The following is a 19399-nucleotide window of genomic DNA, read 5'->3' on the forward strand; positions in this document are numbered from 1 at the left end:
GATGGCTTTTTGTTTTGTTTTAGGGGACTGAGTGACAGTGGGGCAAGTCTAAGGGAAAGGAAGGCAAAAGGTACAGGGTTACTGTGGCCTTTCTAACTCAAACCAATCCGTCCTATCCTACAGACCTAGAAATCACCCCGTCCCCAAACTAGGCTCTAGCTAAAGAACTCTGTTCTATAACCTGACAAAGATTGGGGGGGGGGGTGTCTTACCTTCTGGAGTCTTCTGCTGGGGGCTTCCAGCATCGTTGGCTGCAGTCTGCCAGGTGTTGCTCTCAGAGGCACTCTTGGTCTGAGCAAACACTGGGACTCAACAGGTGGCGGGAGGGCAGGTTGGCACGAGTCAGGCATCCACCTACCCAAATAATCAAAACAAAAACAAAAACCCCAAAAGGGAGAAGTGAGTCTGTCAGGCTGGACACCAGACAGAATTTACCAGTCTACAAAAAACAAAAATGAATCCACCAGACACCCAGCCAGCAGCATCAAAGGTGCAGCTTGGGGCTGCATAAGAAGTATAGCATCCCAATTATTAAAGCCACTGGGGGCTTCAAGCAAGAAGAAAAAGAAAAGACACAGAAAGAAAAAGCAGCATCCAGTTAAAACCACTGGGGGCTGCTGGTACATTTTTTAAAATGGGGGGGGGGAACAGCACAGCAACCCAGTTATTAAAGCCACTGTGGGCTGGATACAAGCAAGAAAACAAAATCTAAGCAGCACCCAATTAAAGCCACTGAGGGCTGCTGGTACAATTTTTTAAAAAACAGGGGAAAAAATAAATCTGTTGTTGGCACTGCAAATTAAAAGGATTAAAAATTAGGGAGACTGCTGGCGCATCTCTCCCTCTCCCTCTCCCTTTCCATTCACTGGGCTAGGCAGGCAGGCAAAGGCCGTCACCACCAGTCTCTGCTCTTAGTGCTTCTGCTGCTGTTGTAGTCTCTCTCTGAGAGCCTTCTCTCCTGAGGCATAAATGGTCTCTTTCTCTCTCTTCCTCCAAGCTGCCCCTTAAATCCATTTTGAAAATCCCTCCTTTGGCCTCCCCATCCCAGCTCCTTCCCCCCAGCCAATAGGGGCACAGTTGCTCATGGCAATACTTGAGTTTAATGATAACAAGCCAACCAAGAAGCAAGGAGATCTCAAGCCAATTGCTAGCCAGTGCCAGAAAGCCAATCTGCAAGGGGAAAACGGTCCTCCAAAATGGCACTTGCCACTCAGATCACTCAAATTCATTCGAGCTTGAATTGGGGATGATTTGATTCAAACTCAAATCAGGCCCTTTATACTGGGGCAATTTGATTCAAGTTCAAATAACTCGGATCACCCCAATTTGAACTCAAATCAATTTGACCCGAATCAATTTGCACATCTCTACTTGGTCTGATCCAGTTAGCCTAATCCTGTGTTCTGTGGGACTAGTGAGGATCAGGTCCTTTCATAAGAAAGGAAACATTTCTGTTCATACATGGTGATCACCAGTCTGTAGCATCTTGTTCCTAAGTTTTCTCTCTGGGATGATGGGGCAATAGGAGCTTGAAAAGATGTAAAAAATATACAGCTGTCGTACTGAGACAGACCATTGTTGCCTCTTGCTTTGACAGGTAGCAGCGCTCCAGGGTTTAAGATGGGTATTAACCCCTCCTTTGTGGAGATGCCAGGGAGGAAACCTGAAGCACATGCAAAGCGTGTGTGCCCTACTTTTGAGCTATGGCATAAGAACATAAGAACAGCCCTGCTGGATCAGGCCCAAGCCCCATCTAGTCCAGCATCCTTTTTCACACAGTGGCTCACCAGATGCTGCTGGAAGCCTACAAGCAGGAGTTGAGGGCATGCCCTCTCTCCTGCCGTTACTCCCCTGAAACTGGTACTCAGAGGCAGCCTGCCTTTGAGGCTGGAGGTGGCCTATAGCCCTCTGACTAGTAGCCAGTGATAGACCTCTCCTCCATGAAGTTATCCAAACCCCTCTTAAAGCCATCCAGGTTGTTGGGGCTAGGTATATTTGAGGGTGTGAGAAGGCACCATCAATCTGAGATCACCATGCTTCTCCAAGTGAACTGTGGGTTTCAAAGGCCAAGAACAACTAATGGATTTTTAAAAGCAGAGCAAACATTTCCTGCTTTAATAAAAGCCATCTTTTATTCTTCCTTTCCTTTCACTCCAGGTTTGTCTCAGAGTGAGTGTCCTCCATTCAGTCTGTGACAGTTACATCTGTCAAGCCTGCCTCATTTTTCATTCCTCTGTGTGAGACGCAAGTGAAGCAGGTGCTACAGATGCTTGTTGGATTCGTGCAATCTGTTGATATTGTTGCTTGATATTTCAAAAACATGCAAGAGAGAGAAAAATGTGGAATGGTGGCAGCATTTCACAAAACAAATTAGTTGAAATGGATGGCCTACTTGTGATGCGACTGTTTCTAATCAACATTCACTCCCCCCCCCACCCCGCCAAGCAGATGGTGTTAGGCAGCCACCTTTTAGTATTATACACAGGAATGGCAATGTGCATCATGGCCACATGCAGACAATACTAGTCAGGATCTTGGGACGGGACAGATATGCCAGCGAGCTGTATCTTTGGGGGTTTAGAACAAGCGCTGGCTCACACATGACAGCAAATATCAAGTGGTGACTTGAACGTATGAACTAGATTACCTCATAGATCAAATACTGAGGATGGATCTTTCACATCACTTTATCTCCATCAAGGCACAATGGTTTTTGTTGCAGAGTGATTCCTTGATTTATATGGAATTAAACAAGGGGCTTAACTTTAGTAGCAGAATCAATATCTTAATTATTTATTTCTTAACACTAGCTAACACGGTTACAGTCACTTCTGTAAGAGGGAAAGAGCGAAACCAACTGATAAAACAACCAGTCAACAGAACTGAAAATGGACTCCATCCCAAGGACCAAACATAGAAACATGCGTACAGAGTTAAGTATGCCTTAGGCAAGAAGAGAAACAATGCTTAGCTACACAGAAAAATCCCAGCAGTTTTCACTGAAGTGACTCCGCATGTGAAGCAGCAAGTTTTCAAAGACTGCGCTGTGTCAGGGCTATCAGCCATACTCAAGCAACAGGCTTCCTTCTTGAGCCACTAGCATGATTTGGACATTATGCTGTACAAGTGTACAGATGTCTGCACATTCGTGCACATGTATCTGTGTTCATTTTAAAAGTGAACCTGGATACAGGCCCTTCTGATGCATGGTACAGATAGGAATTGTACTTCTGTACCTGCATTCATCATAACATGTGAATGATGTGCCTGTGTACTCTGTACACTCATATGAGTGTTGAACATAATGTGTAAATGGGCCTACTGGCTATCTGAAGAAAGGCATCCCCCTCCTTGGGCCCAAGTAGATTGACTGGCTTTTCACCTTGCTCCATTACTCTCTCTGACTGATTCTCAGCCTCTCCTGTCTCTAAATAATGTCCCTTTCTTATTAGGAGATTTTGTTGGTGTAAAAAAACACCTACCGTGTGCCACTCAAATGGCTCCTTGCCTTCCTCTCTGCCTGTCCCTCTCTCTCTTTGGCTGAAATTGAACCAGCCCTTTGCCTACCACCCAGTCCTGCAAACCTCATTCTGGGTCCTCATTTCCTCCAGTCCTGCTGCTTGTTGCCTCTGCTTGGGCTGTATGTCTGAGATTGACTTCCACTTACTCTCATCATTTTGTCTCCCCTTTCCACCAAATGCTAGATGACCTAACTAAGCAAGGTCCAGCCATGAAAAACTCCAGGCCATTCTTCTCTCTCTCCACCCGTAAGAAGCCCTGACTCCACCATGATGCATGACACGTGCCATGGTAGGGTTGCCATATGGAAAAGAGAAGGGGTCTTCTAAATCTTTCAGAGGCACAGAAGAGGGAATTTCAGCAGGTACATCTTTCTATGCAGAGGGAAGAAAAGCAGCACTTGCTGAAATCCCCCTTTTTGTGTACCTCTTAAAATACAGGAGACCTGTCCTCTTTTCCACATGGCAACGCTAGACATGAGTAATCAAATGGCAAGGAAATCAGGTACATGCTTTTGTGAAGTGCCCTTAACTCTAAAAGAAGATGGATTGCCTACCTTGTCCATTTAGATGGTTGTGATCTTCATTTGCTCTGTAGTTTCACCCAATGTTCCACTCAGTGCTTATTCCTTTATCCATATATCCTAATATGTCTCTTAAACAATATGGCCTGGTAAAAGTCGAAGGTGTCTGATGCAGTATTTAAGGAGGATGTTCATTCTTCTGCTTACTGGCACAAACAAGTAAGGCCTAAATGTCTGATCAGGCTCTCTAGCAGTCCCCAGCATGGCCTATAGTGCTCCTACCACAAATCATTGCACTCTCTTCTAATATAGAAAGCCAATGTCTGCTGTCTTTCTTATGCTGGTTTCAATCCTTTAGAGAACAGCACTAGAACAAGATCATTGTACTACTGTCAGCCAAGGGAACAGACATCGATGCTGGTGAGAAAATTCTTTTTGCGATAGCCCCAGACCACACCGTGTGGGAAGCTTTGGAGGGTGGGGAATACACATTGAGGCTGTGCTCATGTGCAGCCTAACTCAAGCTGGGATTTGGCTGTGCATGAGAATGCTCGGGATTGGGCCTGATCCCAGCAGGGCAGTGCCACCTAGTCCAGCTTTATAGCCCAGCTCCTAGTCAGGGTTAAGGGAGCAAGCACTCCCTTAACCCAGGCTTCCTGATCCTGTTTCTCCTGAGGCTACGTTCAGTTCAAAGAGATACAGAGACAAACACCTAGAGCGTCTGTCTCCTGTGGGAATCCCCCAATACACTGCACTCAGTGCATGGTGCATTGTGGGATACCTGGAGGCCAGGACATGTCATCCCGGCCTCCGGAGTGCCGCACTGCCTGTGGATCGTCTGAGAGTACAGTTTGCACTCCCGTTCCCAGAAATGTTCCATGGCCCAGCTGAGGGCAAGGTAAGATTTGTGCAGCCTTCCTCCTGCCTACCCACTCCCCACCCTGCCTGGTCATGTGAATGGCCTCAATGTGTAGCCCAGGCCTGTTACTTCAGTGTTGTTCATAATGATACTGTAAAGACCAAACTACATGCAGTGTTAAGTCTATCAATTGCACTGACTGGCTTAACTTTTCTTTTAAAAATAGCAGCCACAGGTGTTACCAGCTGAGCTTATTCTGCCTGCTCCCAGAAGCCTTCCTGATTGCAACTGCATTTCCAAGCTTAGAGATTGCACTTTTGCTATGCTCAGGAGCTGTACCGCAATGTGAGCTCCAGTTTATGTTATACATGGGGACAAGTCACATAGTTGGCAGTGGACTGGCCGCCCCTAGATTTGGACTGCAAGTAACACAAATTGCAAAGGGGATTAGCTTCACACACCCCTCTCCCTATGTGGGGCCTGGTTAAGCAGATTCCAGAACTAGCTATTGCGAGTTATCTGGCATCCAAAGTCACTTTGGACTTAGAATGAACTCTAAAACTCCCCTCATCTTCTCACAAGAGAGATAACACCTGTTGCAAATGAAGCAATTAGGCCAGGAAGGGAAGGCAGATAAAGACAAGTGCAGCAAAAGACTCCTTCACGATAGGGATGAGTCAGTGACGTCACTTTGAAAAGGTGCACATCAAAACTTTTGATGGAACTACTCTGAAGCCCTTCCCAGCACTTTGTCGTCACAATCAGCCTTGAATACAATAGGCAATTCACACACCTTCCTACTCAGGAAGGACGCTCATCGGAAAAAGCCTGTGTGGACTCCCCTATTCAGCAGAGCATGACTACAGCAAAGTGCCTCCAAGGCATGTTTTGGGATATAAAGTATCCCTAACCCCATGACTCAGTGGGCTTCCACTTGGACTCCACTGCTACAAGAACTCCAGCAGACCACCTTGGTGTGCGCCCCTCTCTATTGAGGCCACCTGAGCTGAAATCACTACCTGGATTGGTCCGTGTACCAATCCAGCCAACTTACCTAGCAGATGCAGGGAGCTGGGTCCATTGAGAAGCCATTCTCATGGGCTTCCTTCCACACTAATTCCTACAACTCTCCTGCTTTCCCCAGACGGATGCTAGTCTGCAGCTGCCCAAGTTGGTTCTTCATGAGGACAGGTGATATAGCCTCTTGCCTAGCTCCTTCAGAGCTGAATCTATCCCTCTCTCGAATATCTGAAACCTTACCCACGATCTTAAAGTAACTCTCTCTGACCCACCTGGGAATTTACACATAATTTGGAACATTAAGCCAAACATGACTTACAACAGTATATTTTTAAACATATTTTTAGTACTTTTATGCTAGGATCACCTAGTAAGATAAAGTAAAGTTGTGCTGTCGAGTTGGTGTTGACTCCTGGTGACCACAGAGCCATGTGGTTTCCCTTGGTAGACTACAGGAGGGGTATTATCATCATCATCATTATTATTATTATTATTATTATTATTATTATTATTATTATATTAATATTTTACATTTATATCCCGCTCTTCCTCCAAGGAGCCCAGAGCAGTGTACTACATACTTAAATTTCTCTTCACAACAACCCTGTGAAGTAGGTTAGGCTGAGAGAGAAGTGACTGGCCCAGAGTCACCCAGCTAGTATCATGGCTGAATGGGGATTTGAACTCGGGTTTCCCCGGTCCTAGTCCAGCACTCTAACCACTACACCATGCTGGCTCCATCAGTGTTTACCATTGCCATCTCCCGCACAGTATGAGAGTATGCCTTTCAGCATCTTCCTATATCGCTGCTGCCCGATAGAGGTGTTTCCCATAATCTGGAAAACATACCAGCGGGATTCGAACCAGCAACCTCTTGCTCCCTAAGCAAGTTACTTCCCCGCTGTGCCATTAGGTGGCTACCTAGTAGCCTAGTCCTATTGCTTTTATTTGTTTTTCTTACAATAAACTCCTTTTGTTAATTAAAACCTCTCTCAGACCAATTTTGTTGAGATCATACGCTTGCACAAATTAAGGCAGATTGGAACTGCAGACGCTTTTTGAGCTAAATTCCCCACATTTGCCCAAACTGGGGGTGTTGACCAATCATCCCTGAGGCAGTTCCATCAACACAGGGTTGCAGTCTGGGCTGAGACCATGGCAGGGGGAAAGGATTAAAGCCCCTCTCCTACCTCGGTGGTCCCAATCTAGATTGGGGGGCCCATGGCTGCTATTTTTGACAGTTAGCACTGATGATAGCTGAATGTCACCTGCGGTGTGGCTCTCACTGGTGTAAGGAATTAGTTCAGCAACAAGCCCTTGTATTTGCAGATCTATGAAAAGCTTCTGAGAAGCGTGCTGCATTTGCAAAGCAAAGTCCTGCAGTGTCTGAATGGAAGACCTTGCAACTAACTGGCTTGGGTTGCTACCCCCCCCCCCCGCTTGGGTTGTTGTCCAGCTGCCAACTGGCACATCTGCTACAATGACTAAGCTGACCACAGAATGCAGCTCAACAAGGAAGTTGACAAGCGACTGGAGATTCATGTAGACTCTTGACCCACTGCAGGAGGGAGCTGGCAATCAGACGTCACAGCCAAATAATTCTTTTTTCTTATTCTTTGTCTTGAATATGCCGTTCTAGAATGTGCACTTTGCTCAATTTGCACTCAGCTGTTGAGGAAATGCCAGATATTGTAACATAAGCATTTACTGCTGGCCAAGAGAACAAACAAAGGTCTGTGACAACTGCAACTGTTAAAATGTCATCCATCACCCTGAGAATGGCCATGAGGACTGGGGTTCAGCAAATTTCTTTTCAGTCCTCTTTGGCTGACAGAAGAACAGCTATATTGTCCATACTGTTAACAGAGTGATTGGTGCAGCTTTCTTTCTTCCTTTCTTTCTTTCTTTCTTTCTTTCTTTCTTTCTTTCTTTCTTTCTTTCTTTCTTTCCTTCCTTCCTCTCCCTCTCTCTGTGAAATTTTAAAATTGCTTATCTCTAAATTTTTAAAGCAGTAGCAACATAAAGCCGCTATATAAATACAAGAAACTAGCTTAACCCATACAGAGCATCTGCGTGCTAGTACTTGATTGCTCCCCATGCCTCATAGCCCCCTCACTCGCAGCCCCCCTCACCTCAGAGATCTCTCCAGCCTCACTTGAGCCGCACTCCTTGTCCTCCTCTATCCCATTGCTTCCATCTCCCTCACCCCTCTAGGTTGTGGCTGCTGTGCTGCTGGCACTTATTGGCCAAGTAGCAGCCCCCTATCCTCAGAGATCTCCTCACCCAAGCCCCACTCCTGCTTCTCCCCACAGGAGCAGCAGCGGTTGACCAGGCCCTTCCTCACTGCTGCCACTGCCATGACCGCTCATTTCCCTCAGGCCTCTGACAGACGCGGGCCCGTCCCTTGCCTCCCGGCCTCCCTACCTTGGCCAATGGCCTCAGTAGCCCCAAACAGCAGCAGTGGCCCTTCCCTGCTGCCTATAGGCACCGCCATGGCCACTTATTCCCCTCAGGTTGCTGACAGGCTTGGGCCTATCCCTCGCCCTTCCTTCTTCCTCTCTTCCCCTCTCTTCTTTTTCTCTCTTTCTCTCTCCCTTCCTGAGTTAACAGATCTTGTTCATCTTGTTTCCTCATCTAATTAACACAACAGCCTTCTTTTCCTGAAGGGGCTCTTTCCTCCCTCATGACCCCTCTCTTTGCAGACCCCTGCCATCTATCTATCTATCTATCTATCTATCTATCTATCTATCTATCTATCTATCTATCTGAATCATTCCTCTCCTCTACAATCAAGATCATCTTCCGACCAGTAACAGTTTCATTCCAACTGGCCTTAACCATCACAGGCTCCTCCTCCATAACTGCATATGGAATCCCCACTGCCCAGTCACCATGGAGCCACAGGCTCTCCCTCTGTATCTGCATATAGAATCCCCATTGCCCAATCACCATGGTGCTTCTGCTCTCACAGGCTCCTCCTGCTATCTGCATATGGAATCCCCACTGTCCAATCAGGTGCTTCTACTTGTGAACTCTTGTGAGAGCTGCCACACACGGGATTAGCCACAGGTATGCCTTAGAGAATTAAATAAATAGATACTGAAAAACTGAACAGAACATTGAAAAAATGCAAAAAAATGCCACAATAAAATATACAAACTGGCCTCATCAGCCTAAACAATAGAGAGTGACTGTAAAGGCTATAAATCACCCACAACTGAAGAGAGGCGGAGTCAAGAAGGCCTCTCTAGGAAGTATATTTTAGGGCTGTGCATGGAACTGACCAGGCCAGTTCAGTTCCAGATTCAGTCATGGACCAGCTGAGGGGTCTATTCATAAAGTGGAATCTGGTGAGGAATCAGACTCCAAGATCTCCTTCCTGCCCTCCACCCACATACTTTGCTAGGGAGATGTCTGCCCATTGGCCTACCTTCCTATCCACATTGGGCCATCTGCCTCTGTAGCTTCTGCCTCCTCAGCCACTCACCCGCCCCCGCCCCCCCGTGTCTCCTGCTTTATCTCACTCCTGCCTTCCTCATCCTCATCCTGTGGCTGGGAAAATGCACCTTTAGTACAGGTCTCTTCTGCTGCCTATGCATTGCAATGCATCTTTAACAAAAGCAGAATGGTTTGGGGACTGCTAGAGAAATATTTTGGTTCCCTTTGCCCCCTCCCTCCATCCAAGAATGTAACTGAGCTATTATCCCTACACAACAACCGCTATGAGATAGGTTAGGCTGAGAGTCAATGGCTGGCCCAGAGTCACCTAGTGAGCTTGTTTGTCGTAGTCATAGTAGTCATACAACCTCTGCTAACTGAGCAAAGAGACATCTTTTAAGTGGTGATTCTCTTATATTTAGCAGGGAGAGAGCAACTGGCCCTATCCAACCCCAGCACAGCATCCCTCCATTGGCTGTTGCTGGTGTCTACCTTATGTTTCTTTTTAGAATGTGAACCCTTTGGGGACCAGAGACTATCTTCTTGATGAATTATTTATTTTTCTATGTAAACCGCTTTGCAAATTTTGTTGAAGAGCCGTATATAAATATTTGTAGCAGTAGTAGTTTCTTCTCAAATCACATCTAGCTATGCTATACACTGTATCACACTGACTCTCAAACTGGTAGAAAAATGGTTAATTGTAATGTATTGCCCTTCCTCCTGCTTTGTATACTACACCACTGCAGGAGTGCCTGAAAATGGCCCACATATTCACAAAGAACACTTGTTTAATGTGAATGTCTTCTAGGCAATAGAACGGATGCAAAGTGTGTTGGTATTATGGCCTGGTTTCCTTCAACCAAATCCTATTTAAAAAGAGCAGTTGTTGCTTATATAATGTGGCATGCTTTTCATCTCCATGAACCTGACTTGTTACTCAGTCTGCTACAGTATTGTCCAGCTGTATCCCCCTCCCACTTCAATGAACCTGGGATGCAGCTCTTGCTTCCAAATCAATATCTAGACCAATTCTGTCTTTCTGGCAATACGTGGTTGATTGACTATCTTATCCTTTAAATATGAATCATGGCATTTCATTGGTGGATCATGAAGAGTGCCAAGTAATGGAAGACATTGTGCAATATGACTATCCAGCACAAAAAGCTATGGTACTCTTTTCTGCAATTTTTTTCCACATCAATTTCGAGAGAGAGAATTTCCTCAGCACCGCTCAAAGCTCTCTTCTGACTTGAATACAAGCTGTCAAACAGATCATTCTCTAGTCTTCTGCAAAGCCTTGAAACTCGCATCTTTCACAGCTGGAAAGCCCTTAAGACATTTGTGTTCCTGATTTTTCAAATGCCAATCATACTGGCTAGCACCAGACAAAATGGGCCAAATTCAGGACTAGCCTGAATGAATGTAGATTACTTTCTTTTAGGAAAGCTGCACCCCTTCATATTTGAACCAATTCAGGAGGCATTGTTTAATGCACCTTCCCAGACCTATGTCAGAGTCCTCAGCTAATTGTGTGCCTCTATAGGACCTATAGGACCTGAGACCCTAATTGTGTGCCTCTATAGGACCTGGGGTGTCGCTATCATTGAGCGGATGGGTTCAATGAACCAAGGGGCCCCAGCTCCAGAGGGCCCCCAGCTCCTCTCCTCCCTATTTCTTTTATTTCCCTCACTCCAAGGGGCTGCCTGGGAGAGGGGCGAATACGTGTCCCCTCTCTCCTAGCTACTCCCCTATACAGGACAATTATACTCTGGAAGTGCCTACGAGGTCATATGGCATTTTTGTGTGTCCCTGGTATCTGGTATTCACAGCTATTACTAGATGGTTGAACTATTATGGCTGGAGATTAGTATGTATCACTGTGTATCTCCAATGTTGCCATGTTTGGCAGATTAAAATTGCAAACCAGTGACCCTTTCAAAGATTCAATATCAAAATGGATCTCTGGTATTGCTTTACCATATAGTTTCTGGGAGATATCTACTCTGCAAGTCTCATTCCCAAAGAGTTACAGCTGTACCAGTGGCCTACTAGACAGACCTTGGGCCTGATCCAGCAAGACTGTTCTTATGTACTTATGATCAGGAATGTTCTTGGTACCAAATATACTCTTGACTATGGCACTCTAAGTGCTTTTATTTTCCATTTAATGACATGCTGTCTTCACCCTTGCCCAGTCCAGCCTATGCAAGGCATTTGAACAGAGTGGACAGCTTTATGCAGGCCATCTGAATTCATTTCAATGCCATACATCAAATGGCAGAAGATATGTAAATTCCTATGTAACCTTGGGCTGCAGAATGTATGGATAGAGCCAACAAGCACTCAGCAAACCGAGAAATGACAGTACGCCCCAGGAGTACCACAAGACAAAAAAGCAGTCACTCAGCTAAGCAAGATGGAGAGTCCTTGCTGTGTTCCTCTTACAGGCTACACTGGCAAGTCCTTGCTGTGTTCCCTGAACAGATTAAGCTGGCAGCAAAATGTGAAGGCGTCAGCATCTGAATCAGCAAACCTAAGGTGAAATAAAGATAGCATTTAGTAGAATCTCTTCTTGCTGTTCTTCATTCATAGTCGATGCTGTCCTCATGTTTACTTGGCTATGAAGGATGATGACTCTGTCACCAACCATCCAACATTTAACTGGTCTGAGCAGGCTTTGGGATAACCAATACAAGGTGTTGAAAAGCCAGCAAACTTTACATAAGCATTAATGCTCCCAGATTTGACTACTGTAAAGCATTTTATATAGTGCTGTCCTTGGAAAATGTTTGGTAGTATTTTACACTTGCTGCATTTGCACATCATGGAGAACAGCGGGTCCAATGGACTTGCGGTTCCATTCTTCCCCCCACCCCCACTCTCCTGTCAACATTCAGATGACCAGTAGAGTGTCGTCTCTGCTGTCCATGAGACTGCAGAGAGGGAGGGAACTAGCTGTTTGGGCTTCCTTCTTGTTTGAAGGACAGCCTGCACAGCCAGTCATGGAGGGAGAGAGGGAGGAGCTTCCTCCCTCAAGTCCACTCTGGCTGAATGCGGCCTCCAGTGCTCCATTCAGACACAATGGAGGCACCGTGGACCCTTGGTTTTGAGCAGCAAAACTCACTACAAACTGAGGGTTCAAATTGGGATTTCAGAGAGAAATCCCAGGTTGTGCAATGGACAGGACTGGAGTTGCAATTGTTTGGACATAGCAGTAAGGAAATCTCAGGTCTCTGAAATTCCAGTTCCCCATTATGTGAGAATGCGGCCACTGTGTTTCTGTGGGTGGCAGCAGCAGCAGCAGGGCTAAAAGTTCTAGCACTTTTCCCAGCAGCTGGCTCCAGCTAACCACTATTTCCCCCCAGAATGTAAGATCATTCTAAGAGCATTCTGGCAGAAACATGGCAGCTGGCAGCTTCTGTTTGCTGCTGCCATCACTGCCCACAGAAGTTCAATGCAAGATAGATTTTTTTAAAAGAGGAAAAGGATATCAGCAGCACTAACCAGAGATAATCCATCACCCCACCTACAAAACTTTAAGAACTTCACCCCCTCTGCCCAAAATTGAGCTCGTTTGTTCCTTCCCCTTGACAAACTCTACTGCACACCCACATTTCACTGAAAACTCTTTAAAAATAATTTTTGGATCAACTCTAATTTTTGGACATGTCAGCTGGTGGAAAATGCTGCCATCAGATTGTTGAGTGGAGCTGCATAACTGGATCATATTACTCCAGTTTTGTATGATCTGTATTAGTTGTCAATTCGTTTCCAGGCTCAATTCTAGGTGCTGGTTTTGACCTTTGAATGCTTGAATGGCTTGAGAACCAAGACCGTTCGCTCCCACATATGTGCCCTTCTGAACACTGCTCAACACTGGAAGCCCTGCTCCTTGTGCCCTGACATTTGAAGTCTGGCATCCAGTAGAAGACAATCCTATGCCACTGTGACGTCAACTCTGCAGAATGCTCTCCTCAGGGAGGTCTGCCAGGCCCCAGTAGCATGGGCTTTTAGATGCCAAATTAAAACTTGGCTCTTTCAGAGGGCCGTGGGGCCAAATTGATTTTGTGTCTTGTTATCTACTTAGTCTGTTCTTATTCTGCAGCTTTTCTTTTAGGAGTTTCTGCTGGAACTGTAGTGCAGCATAAGGAGTTGTTTTCTTATGATATTTTTCTGATTTATTTATAGGGCTTTTAAAAAAAAGATGTAAGCTGTTAAGCAGGGTAAAATGTTTAAAACAAATCCATACATTTCAGAGTCAGCCCTGTTTTTGTTTTATTTGTTTCTGTTATACCCCAGATCCATCAGATTATTATGCCAGACTTTGCTCATGACCTGCCATTTTTTTGTCCTGGATCCATCCCTCACATGCCAAAAAAAGAGCTGGTGTGTAGAGACACAATGCTGGATTTAGACCAAAGAGATTTGGGTTGAAATCTTATTCATTCATAACAATTTCTGGATCAATTACAATCAATCAGTGTCTCTATATCTAGCCCACCTCACAATGCTATTGAAATGACAACATGGGAAAAACTCATGAAAGCTATCCTGAGTTCTGTAGAGAAAGGGTGGGGCACAACCTAGCTAGAAATCTGCAATGTCTCTGTCTTTCAGTTGCCATTCCTGCCCTTAGCCTCCCCTACTCTGTTCCACACCTCGCTCAGGGGACAGTTTAAAAGAATTCAAAATATAGCAACCATATCCTGATGTGGATACCTATCAAGCAGTTATCCATTTAATTTCCTAGATCTCTACTATTTGTATCCTGGACACATACATTTTTAAAAAAATAAGTCTGAAATCCAAATAGCCTAGCCGTAGCATGTTTTTGTTGTTGTTGCCATAACATGACCCATGCAGAAAGTGGTATTCCAGATTAATGAAGCTGGCCTCATTCCAGATTTCCAACAAAAGCATTTTAGTTGTCAACATTTGCCAGTATTTGAAATGAAAGCCTTTTAGTTTGCACACTTAAGATGCTAAGACTACAGAATGGAGAAAAGTAAGAAGCAGTCCAGTTCACTCAAATGTGGGTAGCCCAGATCCTGTACCTTGTTCTTTACTGAGGCAGGAAAATAATAGCATCCATCCTATCATGGTGTTGATAATGTATGTGCATTGCCATTTCTAGTAGTTCCTGAGAGTGAACAACCATGTTTGTAGCTACAGGGGCTCACACCTGTAAATGTGCCACTCTGCACAGCACACTCTATGGTCTTTGCTTGCAGTAGGTCTGCTCCCGCCTCCTGTCCCTTCATGACCAATCAGGGGACAGCTGATGATGCAATGAGGATTCCTGGTCTACCGGTAATGCAATGCATGCTGGGATAGCTCTTTCAATCCTAGGAGGACCCAGCTCCCTATTTAGAAAATGGAGACTGTAGCTGCCTGGATCATCTTTCTGCAGACATTGAAGATCCAAACAAACCAAGCTATTTTCATCTATGCCGACCAGGATAGGAGCTCTTTACCCACCCCCGCATCCACCCACCATATGATCGTGTGCAAGGCCCTCCTTTTTGCTTGCTGCTCTCTGTTCCAACCTTCTTTAGATGGAATCTAGGTTTCAGTCCTCAGCCTGCAACTGACCAGCCCTGTTTTGCCTGTACCATATTTTCACAATGATCAACCCCTACTAACTGGACAAAGAGGCACCTTTGAAAGTGGTTGGTCTCTCATTTTGCAGGGAAGAGCACCTGTCCCTATTCATCCCAACATAACGTCCCTCCAGTAGCTGCTGCTGGCATCTTCTTTGTGTTTCTTTTAAGATCGTGAGCCCTTTAGGAGGAATAGAGTTTCTCATTTCTTTTGTTATATCAACCACCCTGAGAACATTTGTTGTTGTTGAAAAGCAGTAATATTCTTAATAAATAATACTAAGCCACACCAATTTGATGTAGGGTCATCAGCTTTTCCACCCGCTTTTGTACTTCCAGCACTATCTTGACTTGTCGACAGTGGACAGAATTAACATTTAGCTCCATGCCATGAAAAGCTTCACCCACTGATTTCTACACATCAAGCAACAGGTAAAGACACAAAAGCACCCCCCTCCCACCCCCAGTCAGTTGGTTCAGTCTTGCTGGACAGGGAGAATTGTCATTTTATTTTTCATCCCCACTCTGAAAATTAAAACTGCTCTACAGGATAATAAGTGACCTGTTTCCCTGAAATGTAATTAGATACCTCTGACAATATTGTGATTGTAGGAATCCCCTGATGTCCTGTTTTGCCCCAATGATGTCATGAATGGCTGCGCTGAGCATGGCTTGCCATGTTAAAAGGTGATCTTGAAGAGCTGAAGGCAATAATCCCAATGCCAAACACACACACACACACACACACACACACACACAAATCTATATTTATTCTTTTAAAAAGAATCCTGTAATTAAAAAAACCACAACAATAAACAAACTAAAATTAATTCATGATAGCTATGCACATACAGCTTTTCACTAATCACCAATTCCTTTTAGCAACAATGCAAGCCATTATTGTTGAACTTTTGGTACTTTTATCCTGTGAGCTATGGAGCAGTGTGACCAAGGAGACAATCAGCTTAGAGCCATTTGCATGCTAATGAACTACAAATGTGATGTTCAATAGTCTGAAAAGAATAGTACATTTAACTCTGTGTAATTAGTTAATGTGCAGCGAACACTGGAGCTAGATAAATACAAGCAGAGAAATGAGCAAGCGGGCACCTTATGCACTCTTGGGTTTCTTCTTCTGGTAATGCTTTCCTCTTGCCTCTTTCAGAAGGGCAGAATCCCAATCCTAGGCCAAATTCCTAAAAAGGCATTCCCACTTATTTCAGTGGGAGTAAGAAGCAGCTTGCCTAGGGAACAAGAGGCTCTTAGTTCAAATCCCCGCCAGTGTGCTTCCCAGATTGTGCCTAGTAAATATATATTTGTAGTCACCTCTATCGGGCAGCAGTGATATCGGAAGGTGCTGGAGGTGGATGCTCACTTCAATGAAAACGGCAAAAGCATACTCTCATACTGTGCAGGAGGAAGGCAATGGTAAACTACTCCTGTATTCTACCAACAAAACCACATGGCTCTGTGGTCGTCAGGAGTCAACACCAACTCGATGGCACCATCTTTCATTTTCTTTCCCTAGGAACATAGGAACTGCCTTATACTGGGTGAGACCATTGGTCCATCTAGCTCAATATTGTCTACTCATACTGGCAATGGCTTCTCCAAAGTTACAGGCAGGAGTCAGCTCTCAGTAATTAATAGCAGAGAAATCAAGTGTTGTACAATCATGTGTGAAATGGTCTGCTGTGAAACTGGGAGGCGGGGGAAATAAGGGGGTCACAAAACTCTTGAACTGGCATGTAACTTTTGCATAACAGGTACTGACACATAAGAGTTAAAAAAAAATCCCATCATCCAGCAGAATGAACTGTGCCTATGCCTAGGAGGGGTGGGTGGGTAGGAGAAAAGTGTTATTGGACTCTCAATCCTCGTTTATAAATAAAGACTGGCATATGGAAATGGTGGCATTGGTAAAGGTACTTGGTCTGTTCCTGTTTGTAACGTCAGAATTCATTACCCTGAATCATGGAACCAGAAGTAGTTCTCATTTAATGTTGGGGTCATAAACTGCGTATCACAGAATCATCCAGGAAAGGCTGGAATCAAAAAAGTTTCCTGCAGATAGGCATAAAAAGGGTCAGTGATGGCTTGACTGCAGCTGGTGTGGCATTTAGCAACCCAGTTCCATAGACAAGCATTTGGGTACATGCTGCATCCTATTCCATCATGCATTTCCTTGGCTGCTTCCCAACCAATCCACACATTACTGATAGTCCTTGCACCCAATTTTGCATTCCTGCTGTGTCTTCCTTCAACCATCTTGCTTTGGCTTCCTGGCTTCCACTTGTTGAACCAGGACAGCTACACTGGGGTTCTTAGAATATCCATGCGGTCTACCATGGAAAGTAATTCCCTGAACTACCATTGGGAGACTGAGAACCTTGCAACAGAAGGTTCTTTGATCTACCTTTCAAAGATAGTTCTGGCAGTAAGTTATTCTTGCATTGCTAGCATGAACCCATTTTTATTCACTGCAGAGCTAGAAGATGAAGCAGGCTAAACTTTAAGTCTGATAGTCAGGTTTAGGAGATATGGAGATTAGGGGAAAGTGCTTTCTTCTCATTGCTTGAGTAATTATATACTACTTGAACTCCAAAACCCATGACCCTACATCTCCATCAGCCATCATTTGAGCCCTCACCATATTTAATCTAATTAGTATGAATTTGCATACAGTGACTGACGTGATATGTAAAGCAATGCTGGTGTTTTTGATCCACGGTGCTGCTTTGCGTGTGAAAGCCAGCCCTGGTGATATTGCACAGATGCACAGTTGTACAATGATTTAAAACAGCAATCACTTCTTTCTGCAGTGCGACCCACATTGAGAACAATGTAAATAATTTTGTGCAAGTAAGTAGTGCTGTCCAAGTGCATGCATGCTATTTTAAGTCATTGTGTACTGTGCTCTTGCACAACACTGCCAGGGCTGACTTTCACATGTGCAGCAGTGCCAGTGGATAGGGAATGCTGGCACTGGCTTGTGCATCATGTCAGCCATTGCAAGGTACAGGGGCAGTGAACAACAGCTGGGATCAGGATCCCTTGCTAACTGAACAATCTTTATGATTACTCATCGGGGAGCAACTGGCTCTATCCAACCCCAGCACAGCATCTTTCCAGTGGCCTTTGCTGGTTTCTACCTTATTTCCTTTGAGATTGTGGGCCCCTTGGGGACAGGAAGCCATTTTGTTTGTTATTTATCTATTTTGGTTGAAAGTTGGTTGAAAAGTGGTATATAAATATTTGTAGGGTCTGATCACCAAGAGGAGGTTGATCACCAAGCCTGCTTGTGAGCTTGATCCTGAATCTGCCTGTAGAACAATAGGAAATATTCTTGTTCCTTGGGCCCAACACAATCAGAGTTGACAACTCTGCATTTATATGATTTGACTTCTGTGATTATGGCATTTGAGGAATGGCAGCTATATGTGTGAACCAACTCCTTTGAAAAGCATCATATTTGAAATGATGAATGCTGATGTGGCATTTCATCTGTGATTATCCATTCCCACATTTGATTTTGCAGTCACCAAGTGGCAAACACGCATATGTGAATCAGCCTTTGTTTGCCCCTTTAGATGGTAAATAGTGCTCTTTGCACAAATACACTATGATGCAAATAGCACCAGCAGCAGCAAAACATATTTGGCATACAGGGAAGAAGACAGAGGTTAGATACAGGAGAATTTTACAAAAGGGGATTAGCTTTCCAAATTTGTCTTCCTATTCTGTCACAGTCATTTGCAATTTGCCACAGGCAGCATAGTAAGTAAGCAAACTGATGCGAGCAATCCGTCTCTGGCAGACATTAGCCATCAATGAATTAGACCAATAGAAACGAACTTTGTTTTCCCAGTCAAACATCTCTTAAATCAACCATCTCCTTAATGGGTGTTGATGAGTTATTAACACTTTTCAGAAGACTGATCTCATTTCAATAGCATGGATTTAGTGGTAATGGCATTTTAAAATATCATCTCATGGCAAGCTAACACTCAGAGAATTAACTTAGGGGGCAGAAAAAGGATCAGAAGGCCTAATGCGTGTGGCTGCTGGAATTGAATTCGTCTTGTTTTTGTGGGGCTCTGACATCCCCTGTATTTACTAATTGATAAAAAGCTGACTTTGTTCCAAGGGGACTTGTACCTGCCTAGTTCACATGGAAAATGTGAGCCATTTCACACATTAAAGAGAGAAAGGTGGGTTTGCCCCAGACTGAACATTGAATAGAGAGCTGCAGCCAATCACATCTCCCAGATTAGTGTACCTGTATGAAAAAGGGTTTTGTCTCATTCACACTTTACCTGTTAAGGTATTTAAGAGAATGTCTTCTTCACCATGAGCCCCACTGCCCATTGAGATAATCTAGAGAGGTTTGTCTGCAGTTGCCACCTGCTCATCTGGTGGCTACACAGGGACTGGCTG

General features: G+C 44.6%; 1 long non-coding RNA gene across 1 annotated transcript in view; it reads right to left on the reverse strand.

Moving 5' to 3' along the window:
• The window catches only part of LOC128351810 (uncharacterized), a 74508-nt gene extending 69928 nt beyond the window's left edge, over positions 1 to 4580 (reverse strand). The window contains exons 1-3 of the long non-coding RNA XR_008320054.1: positions 4076 to 4580; positions 2648 to 2730; positions 213 to 354 (exon numbers count right to left, since the gene is read on the reverse strand). This is a non-coding gene — a long non-coding RNA (uncharacterized LOC128351810). The remainder of the gene's footprint in view (positions 1 to 212; positions 355 to 2647; positions 2731 to 4075) is intronic.
• Positions 4581 to 19399: the final 14819 nt, after the last annotated feature.

Source organism: Hemicordylus capensis, chromosome 3 (genome assembly GCF_027244095.1).
Source record: "Hemicordylus capensis ecotype Gifberg chromosome 3, rHemCap1.1.pri, whole genome shotgun sequence".
In the NCBI taxonomy this organism is placed as follows: domain Eukaryota; kingdom Metazoa; phylum Chordata; class Lepidosauria; order Squamata; family Cordylidae; genus Hemicordylus; species Hemicordylus capensis.